The sequence below is a fragment of the Anopheles aquasalis genome, chromosome 2 (assembly GCF_943734665.1).
Source record: "Anopheles aquasalis chromosome 2, idAnoAquaMG_Q_19, whole genome shotgun sequence".
Classification (NCBI taxonomy): domain Eukaryota; kingdom Metazoa; phylum Arthropoda; class Insecta; order Diptera; family Culicidae; genus Anopheles; species Anopheles aquasalis.
Window position 1 is genome coordinate 60412623 of NC_064877.1, and position 5933 is coordinate 60418555.

The window sequence follows — 5933 nt, forward strand, 5'->3', positions numbered from 1 at the left end:
GGAAGAAACCGCGGGGGGAGAAGGTTTCGTGCGCGAGCTTGTGGAGCGCGGCTGCGGCGGTGGAAGGACGGAATGGGAAGAGAAGAAGGGCGAACGAAAACGAACGCGAGCTTGTGGGTTTCAATTACGCGGAAAGGGAAGGGCAGCAAGGGCAGAAGGGCGATGCGTACGGCAGCGCGAAAGGAAAAGCAATAGAAAAAAAAGAGACGGAGCAACCTCGAGCAAAATTCGGCTAAGTCCCGAACGCGGTCAGTCGAAAATTTTCTAAGTCCCGGGACGCACGCGTTTCGGGACTTAGAAAATTTTCGGGACTTAGCCGATTTTTGCTTTTCCGCCGTCGCACAGTTTATTCATGACCAAGTGCAGTGCAAATTATTAAACATTTTCGTGCAAATCGTGCAATTCGTGCGGCCAGTGCAAATGATCTGGAGATAAAAAGTAAGTAAATATTTAAAAAGTTAATTAATTAACTAAGATCTTCGAAAATTTAAATGTTTTCTAATCTTTAATTTGCAAAAATTTAAATTTGGAACTAATTAAGTCCGAAATTAGGCGAAGTTGAAATAGTATATTTATTTTATGTACAACTTTATGATTTATCGCTTTAATATATTCGATTATTTTTTAGATTTAGCTTAAATTGGTTGGCAAACGGTAAGGTAATAAATTGCTTGCTGTTGTCAAGTGTGTAATAAACACACTTGACTCAATTGCAGTAATTTATTACTATTACAACTCCTACCCTACCTTCTCGTGGTGTCAACTGGGATACGTTCTTAAATCGTATGCAGACAGGGAGGGGGCCCACTCTGACTTTCAGAGCGGGTTTGGTTTGTTACTGTGCATGGAACAACGTTTAATGTAATCATGCTTTATTCATACTGGTTCTAATTCATTCTTTGCGTTATCTGCTTTTAGCTACCATTACGGTTCTATCGTCAATTGTGCCAGAATTAAACGTTGCCTGGGATGGACAGCACACTACGCCATTTGTCACATTAATCACAGACGCAGGGACAACTTTGAAACGAATGACTTTGCTGCGCCCGAAGCTGTCGTTTACAATCGACAGTCTTATCACACCCGAACTGGACCCCAGAGACGAGGAAGATAGGGTGATCGTGGTATTCGAACAGGACGATAGTCGATCACCCAACACGAGCATTGTACAATCGTCATCCAGCAGCAGCAGCTCGCCCTAAGCTTTCAAATAGGCCTCTCTCCGGTGATCGTTTTAATCTTCTATACTAGTGTTTCGATCGGTTACCTTCGTTGCGGTCTCTCATTGGATATCCGTTATCATCGCAATTTCATCATCATCGTCCTCCGGCGCGAAATCTGGTTCATGTGGGAGGAGGACAGCATGGATTCCCCCCTGCTGGACGCCTCCCCGACGTTAACATATCTGTATACCTCGATCAACCGTGTCTATCAGTCGTCATCCGATATATTAGTCCAAGCAGTCTATACGATCTAGAAATGATGGAGTTCTGATGTTCGCTAAAGGAGAGACGAGAGTCCATCACACACTCACATTTCAAAACTGTTTGGTCGTAGAAGGTATAGTCATAATAAGTCTTCGATTTGCTGCTTGCATCAATTCTTTATTCAGTTCAAACCTTATCATCTAACCTTAAACTATAAAACATAATTCACAGCACTTTGCTCAGTGTCATTCCATATCACAATTCAAAACTTACACTATCATAAGGCACATTTCATATTCAGTAATGTAAATAACTAAAGGATGGCATCAAAATCAAATAAGTCATTTAATGAAAATTAATTTGAATTGCATCGCGCGTGAGCATTTTTGATAATTGTTTTAAAGAAAGTGTTCATTTCTCCCATAGTAAATGATGAATTGTACTGCAAAATGCAACAGTAAAACAGGTTCAAAGTATTTTTGTACTTCTTCAATGCTTTTTTTTTTTCCTTCTGCTGATTTGCTTTTCCTGTCCAAGAGAATAGTGGGAATAGCTCCCTTGTGAACAAGTAGTCGACTATCTCATAGCAGACCTCTTTTCCGCTTTGGTTACTATTGCTAATAGGTTTATATTGCTTAACCTTTGCCTTACACTGTGTGATAAATTGTTCGTTGGATGCCTGCCGGTCGAATACGTCCAACTCCTCTATTGTGGACACAGGTTTCAGCACACTTAACTGGTTGAATGATAGGATTTCCACTGTTGCTTCTAGTTTCGATACCCTCTTAGTGATGTCGTTGACGGTCTCGTAAAGCACTGCCATCTCTTTCACAATCCTTTCCAAAACAATATTGATTTGATCCATCGTGTGTGATCCTGAAAGTAATAATCAAGGTAAGTTCAGTGTGTCAGATCAAAAACAACAACAATTCAACTTACGTTTGCTTCCGTTTTCAGTCACAAATAACGTTGCAATGTTTTCACTTTTCTCGTTTCAGATCTCCAACTCTACAGCAGATGAAACTTTACTTCGATCAAATTCGATCATATATCAGTATAAAATCACCGGTGCAAGAGCATTCCAAGAACGTCAACCGTCCGGTTATCAACACAGCTGCTCTCCACTGCGGACGCCACCAAAACAAAACGCGTTCGACGTCACACGCACATACCTACGCTGCCCGGGTCAAGCCACGCACGCACCACCACCAACGCAAACATAGAAACAAAAATGGAAACGAAACAATAAACAACAAAAATGGCCATCGCGCGCGCGCGATGGCCGAACAATTTATTAACGCGTATTACATAGGGAGGGGGGCGGGGGGAGAGGGCACAGCAATGGAAGAAAGGGGGCACACGAGAGCACACGAAGGGGGGTTGCGTTCGAGCTCGCGTTCGGGTTTCACGAAAGTTGGTTCTTGGGTGCCTTGGCCCCTTGTTTCTCGGTTGGGACTGGGGAAGACGATTTGTATTGACTCGCTTATATGCCAGTACCAACCAAGTCCCATCTCAGAAACAACTTTTCTATAGTGAGAAAACCTTCTCACTGCAAACTGGGCTGGGCCGCGCAGCACCGAAGGCTAGATACGGCTGCCCGAAGGCACCCAGCTCCCGGCTCCCAAGCCAACCACCAGTGTTGCTGCAATTGCTGCACAACCACGTGCGCGCGCGCACGCCTCTGGACCAGTGGACGCTCTGGAAGTGTTTTATAGTCCGACGGCGATGGTCGTTCGACGGATAAGGCCAAACGATGGACGCGGTACCATTTGATAAGCACTGGCGTCGGTGGTGGTGGCAGCGAGCGAGAGGGGCTATGCTGCAGGACATTAACACGCGGAGGAAGGGAAACCGTCGGTCGTGAACGATGATGATGCGTGCGATGATTGCGGAATGAAATCGTACGCGATTGCGATCGACGTGAGTTCGATTGTAGGTGATGTCCCTTTCAGCTCAACACGCGCTTCTTTGTTGCGCCATCAGACTGATCAACGGGGGAGGATGAAGAAGGAGGGAGAATGCATTACTGGACGCAGCGCAGTAGAGACGCTGCAGTTGGGTGCATGTTTTGAAAGTCCACTTTCGGAGGTAATGCGCTTTGATGATGCACTGCGTTCGATGTGTGCTGCAGCATCCATAAGCGTCGCTGAGTTTGTGATGATGAAGGGCCTAAATCCCGTGCTAGAGAGGTCAAAAGGTTAGTTCTTCGGGAGGGCAGTCTGGTGGAACTGGTATGGCATAATCTATTCCTTTTTGCGCCACGTTGTTTACATTTCATAACGCTTCGAGACAGCTTGATTTGTGGATGTTGCGTAGCATCGTCGGAGATCGTCGAGTATCGAAGATCGGTGATCGGTTCACCTGGCTAGGAGTAGGTTGGTTGGCTCTTCAACGCTGAGCTTCTCCCTAATATCTTCATTTAGTTAAATACAGCGTGTTAGCCCGACGCGAATTGCAAACCATTGCCTTGCTCCGGAGTCCGAAGATCATTTATGTTGCCGATCGTGCCAGATGACACAGATGATGCAATGAAAAGGGAAGGGAAGCTCCATTCGACGGTGGATTCGACGGCGGATTCAGCAATTTCGGACTGACTGTCCGGGAGTAAGTCTCAGATCAGATGCCATCAATTGCGGATTTTTGTTTATTGCACGACAATGCCGCGCGTGCTAGAGAGCGAGAGAGCATCAGAGGCGCAACTGCATCCTTATGCTGCTAATCCTCTAACGAACTGGCAGATGCGAGATGAAAGAGCATCCGGCTTGTTCTCGGTGCAGCTTTTTATAATACCGCGCAGGAAGATACATTTTTCAACAAATTTATTACCTTTTCCAGGAATTGATCAACCATTAAGGCGCCGAATTGAATGCTTCTTTCAACGATCCCCGCTCGATTGAAGACGAGTCGGTATCGGTTCTCATCACAACTCGACGTCCCAATTACAGTCGGATGCACTCTGGGGTCTGGCTCGATCGAAACAAGAACCCTGGGTGCAATATAATGTGCGAGCGCGCGCGCGCCCGCGCTCGAGACGCTGAATGCGGCAGGAATTTCGCTAATTACGTCCTCTATTTTTGGTGGCCCCGCGATATCGCACGCTCCGCTCGGAGGCGGTTTGAAGGTGCCGTATATGACGAAGACGAATAAGAGGCATCTTTATGATGTGGAAGCGTCTGCCATTGTTCGGCATCTGCATATTCTTCGGTGTCACAATGGTGTGGTGCTGTTTCTTCCTTCAGTTTGCCAGCTCCTTCGCTCGGAACGATCATCAAACGCGTCCATAAAACAACTGCGAACTGCATCTGAAGCGTAGCCACGATCGATCCGCCGGATGCATATACGGGCCAATGCTGGTTGCATCAAATTACCTTAATCTTCCGACGTCGTAGCAATTGGCGCGAAATTTGGCAGCTATTTTTGGCGGTGGCTGCGGGGTGTGATTCAGTTATTGTTTTTGGAGCCATTCTGATTTCTGTCTGTGGCAGACAGATGAATCTCAGAAAGGTGCACTATAATTGAAGAAATCGAGACACTGCATGTGATTCCTTTTCGTCGCGGCCTCTTTGTACAAAAAGCATTCTGTGAAGCAGGCATTTGAGTCTCTGAGTTCATCGTAAATTAAGTTCAAAGCGGAGTACAAACGGGAACAGGCATTTTAAATCAAAAGCAAAAGTTTCATTCTGCATCTCTCGGTCATGTTTAAATAAATTGTTTGAAAAGTGATCGTGCTAAATATTATGTTAATGTATTGCAATTTTAATCTTTGTACTGTTAGTTTACGTCAATCTCCAGTCCGTCAAAGCTTTGCAAGACCACCATCTGGTTGTAGCCGGATAAGTCAGTAATTATCATCAATTAAAGTACAAAAAGTTTATTGTTCAAAAAATCTGATAAGAGGTTTTTTTAACATATGTAATGACGATCTGATAAGAAGCTCAAATACATAGAACATGTCATTATTATTTTTCTAATAGAATCAGAATACATGCATGCACGAATTTGCTTGCAAAAACGTCGTCGAATGAAGAGGAACTTTAAGAACTGGAGGTGATGCTTTGACGAAATAATTTATGTCCTTATTACCTAATCGTTCTAATCGTTGTCTGTATCGTTAATTTTAATGTATTCCCTAAATACAGTGTGTTCTATTTTAAACTCGTGGAAAATAACCTAAAAGTATCGAATAGATGCGGAAGTACGAATAAAACGAAATTGTTTATCTCGATTAAAGGTATTGGAATAATTCTGTTGAATCTTAATTATCAAACAATGTTTTATGAACGACATTCGATCTCTGTACTGTTTCATTAGAAAATATAAACACATCTATCCAGGTGTTGACCTACCAACTGGTGCTCATCACGCGGCTCTGATTTAGTTCGTTTCACTTTCACGTTTGTACTGATCATCTCTTCGATGGTGTCGCCCTCAACACCCTATTACAGTCAACATCAAAATGTGACCAAAAACAGAACATTTCCCACAAACTGCCCTCGAATCCAAACG

General features: G+C 44.2%; 1 long non-coding RNA gene across 1 annotated transcript; it reads left to right on the forward strand.

The window, feature by feature from the left end:
* Positions 1-324: 324 nt before the first annotated feature.
* LOC126569119 (uncharacterized) lies at positions 325-2565 on the forward strand. Its single transcript, XR_007607786.1, has 3 exons — positions 325-438; positions 919-2321; positions 2426-2565. It is a non-coding gene; the product is annotated as an uncharacterized LOC126569119 (long non-coding RNA).
* Positions 2566-5933: the final 3368 nt, after the last annotated feature.